Source organism: Ranitomeya variabilis, chromosome 3 (genome assembly GCF_051348905.1).
Source record: "Ranitomeya variabilis isolate aRanVar5 chromosome 3, aRanVar5.hap1, whole genome shotgun sequence".
NCBI classification, from domain to species: domain Eukaryota; kingdom Metazoa; phylum Chordata; class Amphibia; order Anura; family Dendrobatidae; genus Ranitomeya; species Ranitomeya variabilis.
Window position 1 is genome coordinate 431,872,443 of NC_135234.1, and position 14,668 is coordinate 431,887,110.

General features: G+C 45.9%; 1 protein-coding gene across 4 annotated transcripts in view; it reads left to right on the plus strand.

Annotated features, from left to right (window-relative positions):
- The first annotated feature begins 379 nt into the window (after window positions 1–379).
- Window positions 380–14,668, plus strand: part of PHKG1 (phosphorylase kinase catalytic subunit gamma 1) — a 104,956-nt gene continuing 90,667 nt past the window's right edge. The window contains exon 1 of one of the 4 annotated variants that reach the window (XM_077296414.1): window positions 380–501. The gene's annotated coding sequence lies outside the window, so the exon portion shown is untranslated. The other 3 variants (XM_077296413.1, XM_077296411.1, XM_077296412.1) reach the window with 3 other exon arrangements.

Sequence of the window (14,668 nt, forward strand, 5' to 3'; positions counted from 1 at the left end):
TATGATTTTTGCCTGGCTGGTTATAGAAAATACAGGGGAACCCACGCCGTTTTTTTTCATTTATTTATTTATAGCGCAGGTGGCGGCTGATGAATACCCCCATCAGTTGCTCCTTCTTTCACTGTTATTAGCAGCAGCAGGGATAGGCTGACGAGTGTTATCTGATAAAATATCATGAAGCAGACAAGAATAGTCCATTGATCACCCTTGGTCAGTGTATTGTCCGCGTGTCGTCCGTTGCACACATTATATGTGAACCCGGCCTAAATGTAGGTTCCAATTCATAAAGCCATTGGCGTGACGGAAACAATTTATTAAGATTGTAGAATAAACAGGCCGTTCTTCATAACTTCCCCCATTAATGTGTTCTCTGTGCGGCCGAGCACAATGTACGGATTATTGCTGTGTACTGATGGCTTGCTAGTGGCACTCCCTGCTTATTTACTTTTCCCTCGCCTAATGTTTCACTGCCGGCAATAAGGCTTCATGTGCATTTTCTTGGTAAGTAGCAGAGATTTCCTTCACTTGCAGCCTGACAAATCCTGCAATGCAGCAGCTATCCGAGCTTAATGGCAGAAAGGTACAGTATGTTTTCTGGACTGTTTACTAGTCTGGATTGCCTTTCACCTTAGCCTAGGTCACACATGTTGCTCTGACTACATGGCGGGCACATAGGCGGCAGCAGCAGCACATGCGGAGGCTTGGGAGTGCTGGGCTTATTCCAGGATGAATAGCAATGTATTTTTGGCAGGCCACTTGCTTAGATCTGCAGTGTACAGAACTCAAGCTCCCACTATTAGCAGCTCTGACAGTGTGTGTGCATGCTGGAGCCTGGGAGCGCTCTCGGGGGTCTACTGGAGGACCCCTCATCAGTAACGGTAAGAGAGGATTTATCTGCTGCTCCGATATCCTTATATGAACAGGATTTAGTCAAAGCCTGTAATCTCTGCGCTCACGAATCTGCCATTCTGTCCTCTTCCTCCCATAAAATAGGCTGTCTGCATTAGTTATCTTCATCATTTTTGGTTACGGTTGCTATATGAGTGAATAACCTTCTGTAAAAGCGGTTTACTATTTTTTGTTTTTGATGTTTGCATTCGCTATAATTGTATTAACATGATTGGTTTTTTTTTAATAACGCTGATAGTACTAAAGTATGGGATAGTGAATAGCAATTCCTCCAAGAACCATATGACTGAAAAAGACATACTGCAAGATCATTTATATTTTTTTAAATATGTTTCATACAGAAGAGTTGTCTATCATAGTTTTGATTTAGGGATTTTGCAAATGACCATATTTTAAGATTTCATGCAACCTCCACACTGTACAGGTCCTAATACTGCTCCCCTAAGCAGTTTGTGGGACATACTGTACCTCCAGAAGACTCCAATTTCATACAGTGGCATACAGCACCATATTACAGAGATATTCTTGACATTTAACTTAGAACATGCCATAAACGTTCATCAGAGGTTGAAAGTTTTCCCTTATCCAAAAAATAGGTGATAACGTGCCGATTGCTGAAGGTTCATCTCCTGGAACCCCCTCTGATTCTGAGAATCAGAGAACGGAGCAGTGAACGATCATGGGCACTGCCACTCCACTCCATTCATTGTTATGGGAATGCTAAATACCAGCCGAGCACAGCGCTCGGCAATAGTAGACAGACCCATTAAAAGGGTTGTCTAAGTCTGCAGTCACACAGAGTGAATATCCCTAGTTCACGCACTATGCACTGGGAAAATTTGCCAGTTTCTGAGCTGAGAACAGCGCAGCGGTGTAACTAATATATATATACTCAAAACAATAAAGCGAACACTAAACTACCACATATTGATAAATACCATATGACTGAATGAAATATTCCAGTTGTAAATCTTTGTTCATTACAAAGTGGAATGCGTTGAGAACAATAAAACTTAAAAATGATCAATGTAAATCAAAATTAATATCCCATGGAGGTCTGGAGTTGGAATGATGCTCAAAATCATAGTGGAAAATCAAATTACAGGCTGATCCAACTTCAGGGGAAATGCCTCAAGATGAGGAAATGATGTTCAGTTGTGTGTGTGGCCTCCTACGTGTCTCCCTATAATGCGTGGGTATGCTTCTGATGTGGGGGCGGGTGTTCTCCTGAGGGATTACCACCTACACCTGAGTTAAAGCATCGGTCAACTCCTGGACAGTCGGTGCAATGTGGTATTGGTGGATAGAACAAAACATGACCCACATGTGCTCAATTAGATTCAGGTCTGGGGAACAGTCAGGCCTGTCCATAGCATCAATGCCTTCATCATGCAGGAATGGCTGACACACTTCATCCACATAAGGCCTAGCATTGTCATGCATCAGAAGGAACCCAGGTTCCAGTGTAATTGCATATGGTTTCACAATGGGTCTGAGCATCTTATCCCCATACCTAATGGCAGTCAGAGTACTTCTGGCTAGCACATGGAGGGCTGTGCTCCAAAGAAATGCCTCCCCACACCATTACAGACCCACTGCCAAACCGGTCATGCTGGAGGATGTTGCAGGTAGCATAATGTTCTCCACGGCCTCTCCATACTTTGTCACATCTGTGCTAAGTGTGAACCTGGTCTAATCCATCAATAGCACGTGGCGCCAGTGTTGAATTTACTAATCTTGGTGTTCTCTGGCAAATGCCAATTGCCCTGAACGGTGTTGGGCTGTAAGCATCACATCCACTTGTGTATGTCGGGCCCTCATGCCACTCTCGTGGAGTCTGTTTCTGACAGTTTGAGGAGACACATGGATTTTTGTGGTCTGATGGAAGTCATTTTGCAGGTCTCTGGCACTGCACCTCCTGTTTCTCCTTGCACAACGGAGGAGGCAGTGGTCCTGCTGCTGGGTTTTTGCCCTCCTATGGCCCCCTACACATCTCGTGGTGTACTGGCCTGTCTCCTGGTATCTGCTCCATGCTCTCTGAACACTGTGCTGAAATACAGAGGTGTAGCTAGAGTTTTGGTTCAGGGGGGCGACACTTCTGAGTGGGCCCCTAACCAGGTAACCTTGATTACAACTGAGTGACGCACCCTAATAGTGGAGGAGAACTTCAGCAGATGACGGCGCTGTTGCTGAAAATAATCTCTATATAAAGACTAACATTGATATTACCGCCGTATGGCCAGTGGTATATACGTCCTACAGAACATATAAGAGATCACAGCACAATTACAGATAATGACTTACCGCTGACGTTCTTTCTGATGGAATCATTCACTTTTCCCATCTTTTCCATCTGGCCCAGACCGACATGACAACTTCTTCCACCCAGGACTCGGCTGCAGAGAATACAACAAAGACATGTTTCACTTCTCATATTCCAGCCCCATCACCATCTATTCCCAACCTGCACAAACTCCTCATCCTAATGGTACCTCAATGCTGCTGCCGTGTGTGTCCCTATTACTGCACCTGCTGTGTGGTTCTCTGTGCCCTTTAAATTTTAAAGCAACCGTCTATAATATAGTAATGCTGGGCACAAGTGCCCTAGAAAACAGTGCCCACATTTTGCCCCTAGAAAGTAATACTGTCCTGTGTGTCCCTTTGATAGTCAAAGTAACCTGAGTTCCCCTATAACAATAAGTGCCCACTTAACATTGAATAATGTCCCGAGTCTCCGCCCTGCACAGCTCCCCTATACACAGTACGATGCTCTCTTACATAACATGATGCCTCCTCTCTGTAATGTGCCTCCACACAGTATACTGACCCCTTAGTAGCCCCCAAACTGTTTGATGGCCCCAACACTGTGTAATGGCCCCTTCATTGTAATCCCTACACTGTATGATGGCCCCCTAGATAGCCTCCATATAGTATAATGGGCCAGATAGTCCTCAACATAGTATAATGCACTCCACATAGGCCTGCATGCTATAATGCACTCCCCATAGGCCTGTATAGTATAATGCACTCCCCATAGGCAGCCTGTATACCATAATGCACTCCCCATTGACAGCCAGCATAGTATAATGCACTCCCCATAGGCAGCCTGCATAGTATAATGCACTCCCCATAGGCAGCTTGTATAGTATAATGCACTCCCCATAGGCAGTCTGTATAGTATAATGCACTCCCCATAGGCAGTCTGTATAGTATAATGCACCCTCATAGGCAGCCTGTATAGTATAATGCAGACCCATAGGCAGCCTGTATAATATAATGTAGCCCAATAGGCAGCTTGTACAGTATAATGCACCCCCGTAGGCAGCCAGTACAGTATAATGCACCCCAATTAGGCAGCCAGTACAGTATAATACACCCCTATTAGGCAGCCAGTATAGTATAATGCACCCCCATTAGGCAGCCAGTACAGTATAATGCATCCCCATTAGGCAGCCAGTACAGTATAATGCACCCCCATAGGCTGACATTACAGTATAATGCACCCCCATTAGGCAGCTTGTACAGTATAATGCACCCCCATTAGGCAGCCAGTATAGTATAATGCACCCCCATTAGGCAGCCAGAATAGTATAATGCAGCCCCATTAGGCAGCCAGTACAGTATAATGCACCCCCATTAGGGAGCGAGTACAGTATAATACACCCCCATTAGGCAGCCAGTACAGTATAATGCACCCCAATAAAAAAAAATAAGTCCAATACTCACCTCTCTTCCTCCTTGTTCCTGCACTGCTCTCTGTTCCCGCACATCTGCGGACCGCAGGTGCTGAGTACTGACATCATCGCGACCCTCTGTCAGTGTCGGCGGCATCAGACGCTGACAGGGGGATGATGGGAGGAGGAGCAAAACACTCCTTCTCTCATCATGCAGTCAGCTGTATCGGCATTCCGCCGATACAGCTGACCCTGCAATGATGGGCGGCGGGCCCACTGCCCACCACCTGCTCGGGGGCCCCATAGCGGCCGGGCTGCAGAGCAGGGAGATCGATTCTCCCTGCTCTGCCACAGATTGTAATTGTATTGGCGCAATGTGAACGCCGATACAATTACAGTAGCGTAGATCCGGGTGGGCCCCCTCAGTGCGCAGGACTCGGGGCAACCCCCCCCCCCCCTCTTCCCCACTGGTAGCTACGCTACAGAATTTTTTGACAAAATAAAACTCATGAAATAGGCCTGGACAGAAATGATGGTACCCCTGAAAATAATTTGACAAAAGGGGCATGTTAAATTAAGGTGTGTTCACTAACTAGCATCACACACAGGTGTCTGCAATCTTGGAATCAGTGAGTGGGCCTGTATATAGGGCTACAGATACTCACTGTGCTGTTTGGTGACTTGGTGTGTATCACACTCAACATGGACCAGAGGAAGCAAAGGAAAGAGTTGTCTCAAAAGATTAGAAAGAAAATTATAGACAAACATATTAAAGGTAAAAGTTATAAGACCATCTCCTAGCAGCTTGATGTTTCTGTGACTACAGTTGCACATATTATTCAGAAATTTAAGATCCATGGGACTGTAGCCAACCTCCCTGGACGTGGCCGCAGTAGGTAAATTGATGACAAATCAAAGAGACGGATAATACGAATGGTAACAAAAGAGCCCAGAAAAACTTCTAAACAGATTAAAGGTGATCTTCAAGCTCAAGGAACATCAGTGTCAGATCGCACCATTCGTCGTTGTATGAGCCAAAGTGGACTTCATGGGAGATGACCAAGGAGGACACCATTGTTGAAAAAAAAAATCATAAAAAAGCCTGACTGGAATTTGCCAAACTACATGCTGACAAGCCACAAAGCTTCTGGAAGAATGTCCTATGGACAGATGAGACAAAAATGGAGCTTTTTAGCAAAGCACATCAGCTCTATGTTCACAGATGGAAAAATAAAGAATATCAAGAAAAGAACACTGTCCCTACTGTGAAACATGGAGGAGGCTCTGTTATGTTCTGGGGCTGCTTTGCTGCATCTGGAACAGGGTGTCTAGAATCTGTGCAGGGTACAATGAAATCTCAAGACTATCAAGGGATTCTAGAGAGAAATGTGCTGTCCAGTGTCAGAAAGCTTGTTCTCAGTCGCAGGTCATGGCTCTTGCAACAGGATAATAACCCAAAACACACACCTAAAACACCCAAGAATGGCTAAGAGGAAAGCATTGGACTATTCTGAAGTGGCCTTCTATGAGCCCTGACCTAAATTCTATTGAGCATCTTTGGAAAGAGCCGAAACATGCCGTCTGGAAAAGGCAACCCTCAAACACGAGACAAATGGAGCAGTTTTTTTTGAGGAGTGGTCCAAAATACCTGTCTAGAGGTGCAGAAGTCTCATTGACAGTTACAGGAATTGTTTCATTGCAGTGATTGCCTCAAAAGGTTGTGCAACAAAATATTAAGTTAAGGGTACCATCATTTCTGTCCAGGCCTATTTCATGAGTTATATATATTTTTTTTTAATTCTGTGGAAGCATGGTTGAAAAGCAATGTCTGACTTTCATTTGTTAATTTTCATAGATTTTTTTATTATTACTTTTGCCAGATTCAAGTTTTTCTGTGACCATTGTGGGTTTTTCTGTCATTAAACAAGGGGACCAACAATTTTGACCACGTGTATAAGTATTGCAAGTACTGGGACCCTGAGCAAGCGGGGGGAAGGCCCACTTGCGGGCGCTGACACCGGGCCCCCATAGCATTCCAGTGTCTCCTACAGCGAGTTGGCCCCCCGCCTGCTCGGGGCCCTTGCCCGGGTGCTGACGCTGGCCCTGACTGGGGGCATTCATATGTCTGCAGTCACACAGCGTGACTGTAGACTTTTCATTTTAGACCGGAGAATCCTTTTAAAAATGAATGGAGCAGCATTGCACACGATTTTCCACCATTAAGGGCTCTCAGGATTGGTGGAGCTTCCAGTGGTCGGACCACCAGCGATCGGGAAGTTATTCTTTAGCCAACAGATAGGGGATAACTTTTAAACTTGAGAATACCCCTTTAAGGAGAGAGGCTACTTTAGTTAAGTGAGGGGCATTCTGTGTCACTTGGCTTAGGGGCTTCTGTATGACCCATATAACTACTCCATTACTTCACAGCCATGGTCTGTCTTAGGGCACAATTTAGAAGTCAGGCTATGCTAAGTAAGAGCGCAGTAATTGTGCCTTTTCTCAATAAGCTACAAGGCTGCTCTGAGTTCTACGTATAGATTGTAATTTACTGTCCCATCACCACTACCTTAAAGGTATATCACTTGAATATGCAATTAATTTATGATTGGTGGAGTTCCAATTTCGGGATCATAAAAATTATAAAAAAAAAAGCAGAGCTGTCTAATTTTCATTGCACAGTGGTCCACGGGTACAGGTGCATCTCACAAAATTAGAATATCATCAAAAAGTTAATTTATTTCAGTTCTTCTATACAAAAAGTGAAACTCCTATATTATATAGAGTCATTACAAACAGAGTGAAGTATTTCAGGTGTTTATTTCTGTTAATGTTGATGATTATGACTTACAGCCAATGAAAATCCACAAGTCATTATCTCATTAAATTAGAATGCTTTATAACACCAGCTTGAAAAAATTATTTTAACATCCGAAATGTTGGCCTACTGAAATGTAATTCAGTAAATGCACTCAAAACTTGGTCGGAGTTCCTTTTGCATCAATTACTGCATCAATGTGGCGTGACATGGGGGTGATCAGCCTGTGGCACTGCTGAGGTGTTATGGAAGCCTAGGTTGCTTTGATAGCAGCCTTCAGCTCGTCTGCAACGTTGGGTCTGGTGTCTCTCATCTTCCACTTAACAATACTCCATAGATTCTCTATGGTGTTAAGGTCAGGCGTGTTTGCTGGCCAATCAAGCACAGTGATACTGTTGTTTTTAAACCAGGTATTGGTACTTTTGGCAGTGTGGACAGGTGCCAAGTCCTGCTGGATAATGAAATTTCCATCTCCAAAAGGCTTGTCAGCAAAGGGAAGCATGAAGTGCTCTAAAATTTCCTGGTAGACGGCTGCGCTGACTTTGGTCTTGATAAAACACAGTGGACCTACACCAGCAGATGACATGGCTCCCCAAACCATCACTGATTGTGGAAACTTCACAGTAGACCTCAAGCAGCTTGAATTGTCTGTCTCTCCACTCTTCCTCCAGACTCTGGGACCTTGATTTCTAAGGTCTAGTGTGAATTATCCACCAACCTGCAGTATGTATAACTCATACATACCCCCCGGTCCCAGCTCAGACATCAGCGAATCCCCACAGCACAAAGTGTATGCGCTGGGGGAATTCTTAAGTCAGCAGTCACACAGAGTGACTGCAGACTTATCGATTTGGACCAGATAACCTCTTTAAGGCTTTGGGCACTTCCGGCCCCATCGCAGTTATGCCAAGGAATGGCATGGCTGTGATTGGCCGCTGCACCACGTGACCAAGCCTGACAGTGTAAAATAAATAATTTTAAAGAAACGACGTGTGGTCCAACCTATTTTAATATTCAGTCAAGGGAAAGCAAACAACTGTGAGCTGGTCTTATTATGCTGAGAAGGGGCCAATATCCATAGACCCTCTAAGCCTATTAATATGAGCCCCAAGCTGCCTGCTTTGCCTTTGCTGGTTATTAAAAATTGAGGGACCCCAAAAAAATAATGCAGGGTCCCCTATATTTTTAATAACCAGCTAAGGAAAAACAGACAGCTGGGGTCTGATTTTAATAGGCTGGGAAGGTCTATGGATATTGTCCCCTTCCCAGCCCAATAAAACTAGCCCTCAGCAGCCCAAAAATGGTGCATCCATTAGATGGAACAATTCTGTTGCTTAGCGTCGGCTCTTCCCAATTGCCCTGGTGCGTTGGCAATCGGAGTAATGGGATTGTGGAGTTAACGTCAGCAGCTGGTGCTGACATCAAGCCCATGGGTTAGTACTAGAGTGACGTCTGTCAGACACCTCTATTACTAAACCAGTATTTAAAAGAAATACACCCGTAGAAAAGTCCTTTATTTTAAAAAGTCACTCCTCGACAATATCTTGCTATCACCCATTGTTAAAAAAAAATCTACACCCAACCGCCATAATCCAAATGGAGGTCCCGCGACGATCTTCTTCATCCAATGTATGGAGCCCCATTCAAAGAACAAAGCTTCATAGACTAGAGCAGCAGCTGCTGCCGGGTTTCATGCTGCACTTCGCGAGACTCGGCCAATGAGAACTGAGGTTATGTCATTAACCTTAGCTGGTAATTAAAAATAGGGGGACCCCTAGTCATTTCTTTAAGCATCCACCATTTTTAATAACCAGCAAAGGCAAAGCAGACAGCTGGAGGTTGATATTAATAGGCTTGGAACTTCCATGGATATTGGCTCCTTCTCAGAATAATAAGACCAGCTCACAGGTGTCTGCTTTCCCTTGGCTGGTTATTAAAATAGGGGGAACCCAAGTTCTGGTACCCGAACCAAACTTTGGATTCAACTTAGGCAGAACCCAGCAAACTTAAACTTCCATGGGTTCGCTCATCCCATCTATGAATGATAATATGCCTCTAAATAACACAATTATGCAAATACAAAATAGTACTATAAGAAGCAAATACTATCGCCATACTGTTACTGAACAAAATCAAACATCAACAATACCAATATTACCACTATTCCACTACATATCACCACCACATAGTGACTAAATATTACCACTACAGTGAAAAATTTAGTGTGCTCCCATATCTTATAGGCTGCAGGCCTAAACCAGCCTGTGGTTTTACAAGAACAAATGGTTTGCAACGCCACTTAGAAAACCCCTTTAAAGTGTAGGTATCTTCAGTCAAGATATACAAATATTAGGCTTCTTATTATAGAATTATCAAAACCATTGGCTTTAGCTGCGGGTTTGTTTTTAACAATACTCATATAGGGTTGTACATAATTTAATATTTTTCTGTGGTGTTCCTGGCATGTATAGGGTTATCGTTGTGTTATCCTAATTTGTGGATGAGCTTTTCTGGAGATTCTGAAGGTGCTATTCCCAAAATTTGGGAACTGAGTCATTGAGAAAAGTATGTTCATTTTATTAAACCTTATTGTAGGGATGTTTTAGACAGGTGCCTAGAGAAACTTGAGTTTTTGCTCATGACAACTAATCAGAATTCACCTCAATTTTATATTGTGCAGTTGAGCGAGGCATAATGAGATGTAATAGAAGACGCTGCAAGTCTCTTGCTGCCTCTTCGCCTCCTTAAATTCTGCTATTTAGAACATAAATGATGTAACATCCTTCTAGGAAACGGCTTATGTAACATCTAAAACCGAGCTGCAGAAAAATCCAGCTTAGTCATCCACCAAGAGCTGAATATGGAAAAGAAACTTTACTAAGCTCTGTGGGATTTCACAATATATATTTACAGCCGGTGACCCTACAGGGCGGTTCACCAGGGATTGTTTCCCAGGAGAGCAATTCTGTTGTGAAGAAAAAGGTAAGAGGATATTACAGACTTGACTTGAAAGTCACAGACATTGAACCAAGACAAAGTGGAGTGGCCCCCAAACGCAGGGCAGCGGGGTACTCGGTACCGGGTCCCTCGGTCTCGGTTCTAGGGGTGTCACGGTGGCCCGACCCGGTCCGTGGCCCTGCTAAGGGGCGCCCAAATAAAGGTGTAGGTGAGAGTTTGTCAAGTGTTCGTGACGCCACCTGTGGTATTCGGTCAGGGTGACCGACGCTGCTAGGGGTCCGCTGGGGTGATGGAATGGCAGCTAGATGTTGTAACTTCCCACAGGTGAAGTATGTCCCCAGGGCTTCCCTTGATGAGTGGATGGTAATGGTGTAGGTCGCAGTAAATGACGAGGACACAGGGTTGCAGTCTCTTTACCTCTTTACTGAAGGCTTCGGCATCCGCAATCCAGAGCACTGCTAACAGGGCTGGCTGAGACCGGCCGGTCCGAAGGCACATCCAGAGTTCCCTTTGCAGGTGGAAATCAGTATCCTTCCTACTAGCGCCTGTGTGTTGTAGTACCTCCCTGCTGAGCACCACGGGATAGTCCTCACAACTGTCGTGTATGTTTCTGTTCTTTCTCTCCGTCCCCCAGATGGTTTGGATAGGACGCACCCGTATGACGGGGTAGGCCTGGAGTTATTTTATAGGGACCCTAGAGACACCCCTCTCCCACAATTGCCTCCGCTGTCTTCATTAGGTGTAAAGGTGAGACAGCCAACCTAGAGTTAACTGCCCTGCCGTAGTTCAAAGTAATGCGTAGAGCCTATTACTTCCTCGGCGTTCCGGCCGCCGGCTACGCGCCTCAGAAGGATGTTGCCGATCTTGGGGCACGACTCCTCCTGGTTCTATCTCCTTTGTGCTGTGATCTCGTTTCTCACTTCTCCATAATATACTTCGCTTCGTGTCCTTTCTTAGGATGCCGCCGCAATGAGGTGCAGGCACGGCTCCGTAACGATCTGTCTCGTGCTAGGCCACTGTCAGGATCCCACCCCTGACAGGGACCTCCTTGAGTCTTCCCAAGCAACTCTCTCTCTCACTAGATGTCACCTGGGCAAAACCCAGTCAGCTTCTCTCTAAGTTCCTATCCGACTCCCAGTTTTACCAGAGTGTGAGGAGTGGCCTAATACATAGAACCTTTTGCTCCCCCTGGTGGCCAGAGTGTGAAGTGTAGTGTGTGACTGTGATACCTGGTCAGGTGAACTCCTTTAGTGCCATCAGACGTACCATCACTCCCCCTTGTGGCAGAGCGACAATACTGCACCGACCAGGACTCTGGGGCGCTGCACTCCCCCCGTTAAATCCAGTACTCCCGGACTGGGAGAAGAAGAACAACAATACATGTTAGCAAAAGACATACAAAATTTTGGAATGCTGTAAACAAGTAAATTTAACAGTGCTTCCCTTTATGGGAGGTGAGGACACTTGAACGTTGCAAACAGAAACATATTTACATCGTGCTTAAGATTTTAAATAACACTTATAATTAACTAACTATAAATAACTATCATTACCCAGCCGGGCATACTTTCTACTTTCTACTAAGTGCAAACTTTTCTTGAACAATAATTTAACTTTTCCTTTAAGGGCGTAAGGGCAAGTACTCACTAAAGGTATGTTATCTAACGCTACAGTACTTTATTTATTTATTATTCTTTATTTTCCTAAGTGCAAGATTTATCAACCATCTATCTATGGCTCTGTAGAGGACTCACTAACCCCTACGGGTTCATTTTCATTGAAATTCGGCTTTCAACTTTTCTTCTGTCCTCAGTTTCTATTTCTCAACATCATCAAACATTTCTTATTATTAGCTTACCAACTACATACTACTACTATGTATCAACATTATTACTATCTAACTTCTTTAAGGCACATAATGGTTTAGGCTAAGTGCAACAATTAGACATTCCCTTTAAGAGGAAACCAAGTCTATTCTGAGGTAGTGCAAATTATTTGCAAGTCAGTTTAAAGCAAGAACTTCTGCGCTGTAATCAGGAACAGTCTCTTCAAAAAGCTCTTCTTTCTGTAAAACCAGTAGGGGGCACCTTTAAGAAGGTGCAAACTATTTACAAGCAGTTTGTAATCATGCACAGTTCATGATTCCAGTGTTCTTTGATAAACGTAGACAACTTGTGCAAAAACATAAAACAATAGGGATCCCGAGTCAACAAAGGGATCCCTTTAAGAATTAACCCCAAAAGGGTCTTAAAGCAGCAAAGAAGGAATGAACAGTTAACTATTTACAAGCCGTGGTTTCGAAGTTTATTGCAGCTCTGGAGGTAGCACTGGTGGAGGTAGCCCGGTTGGATACTGGTGGCTACCAGGTACTACATAGGGTGCTCCCTCTCTCCAGACGAGGGTCTGAGTACCCACAGTGTTCCGTTCAGGGGTAACCTGGGCACCGGTTACCATTGGAGTTGGCTCTGTGGCCACGACAGTTTCAGTATTTGTGACAGTGCACCCAGTTGTCTTAGTAAAGGTACAAGTAGGCGTAATAGTCATAGTGGTGGTAGTGTTGGGACCCGCTAGTTCAGAGACTAGGGGGTTAATGTCGTTAGTCTTAGTTATGGCAGCAAGTAGCGCTGCTGCAAGATCAGTCACTGGAACGGAGTCAGTTGTGGTGGCACGAGCAGTCGCTGGAGTGGTGTCAGTCATCAGGGCAGGGTCGTTCTTCATACCTGCTTCAGATGCGGTCCCTCCGGTGCCGGTTTGCTCCGTCTCCGCTGGGGTCTGGAACGCTGTTTGCAGGGCCTTGTGCTGCGGCGTTGTCATCTCTGTTGGCAGCATCTCGCTTTCCGGCAGGGCCTTGCTTTCTGGCTTCGGAGCGCTGGAACTTCTTTCTTGCTCCGAACCGGACGAGGCTGCCGACAGGTGTCTGGGGAGGCTCCTGACGAAAGTCTTCTTCCACCCGGCCTCAGTGCTCAGCTGCATCTGCCGGAGTTGGTCACTGAGCTCGCCACTCCGGCCTGCAGGGATTCAGCATCAGCGGTGGAGGCCTGGTTACGGTGCCCCTCCAGGTAGCTGGGGGAGTCCTCTGCTCCGACCCCACGCTCCGGCTCCGGGTGGCTGGCCATGGCGTCCTCCACGTGGCTCGCTTCCTGGTCCTTTTCCCGCTCTCTCCTTCGTGGGCGGTTTCGCTTTCTTTGTCTCCGCCCTCCATTGAGAATCAGGAGGCGAATCTCGGCTGCTGACGGACACGTCCTCAAGGTACAGAAATACTTAGACTGGGCGGCCATTGCATTTCGCACCCTTCAGTTCGTTCACGCCCACAAATCCACGCCCTTCTTCTTCTCCTGCGCCCCTCGTGGCACTGTAATGGTGGCGGTTTTGGCGGGAATTTTTGGCGGCAAATAGCAATACACAGTCTTTGCAATAAATCACGATTCAAGCACAATTCAGTCACAGTTCCAAGGCACACATGACCTGATTCTCAGGCTTAAGTAGATCCTGTTCGTGATGCCAAATTTTGGAGCGGCCCCCAAACGCAGGGCAGCGGAGTACTCGGTACCGGGTCCCTCGGTCTCGGTTCTAGGGGTGTCATGGTGGCCCGACCCGGTCCGTGGCCCTGCTAAGGGGCGCCCAAATAAAGGTGTAGGTGAGAGTTTGTCAAGTGTTCTTGACGCCACCTGTGGTATTCGGTCAGGGTGACCGACGCTGCTAGGGGTCCGCTGGGGTGATGGAATGGCAGCTAGATGTTGTAACTTCCCACAGGTGAAGTATGTCCCCAGGGCTTCCCTTGATGAGTGGATGGTAATGGTGTAGGTCGCAGTAAATGACGAGGACACAGGGTTGCAGTCTCTTTACCTCTTTACTGAAGGCTTCGGCATCCGCATTCCAGAGCACTGCTAACAGGGCTGGCTGAGACCTTTGCAGGTGGAAATCAGTAGCCTTCCTACTAGCGCCTGTGTGTTGTAGTACCTCCCTGCTGAGCACCACGGGATAGTCCTCACAACTGTCGTGTATGTTTCTGTTCTTTCTCTCCGTCCCCCAGATGGTTTGGATAGGACGCACCCCAATGACGGGGTAGGCCTGGAGTTATTTTATAGGGACCCTAGAGACGCCCCTCTCCCACAATTGCCTCCGTTGTCTTCATTAGGTGTAAAGGTGAGACAGCCAACCTAGAGTTAACTGCCCTGCCGTAGTTCAAAGTAATGCGTAGAGCCTATTACTTCCTCGGCGTTCCGGCCGCCGGCTACGCGCCTCAGAAGGATGTTGCCGATCTTGGGGCACGACTCCTCCTGGTTCTATCTCCTTTGTGCTGTGATCTCGT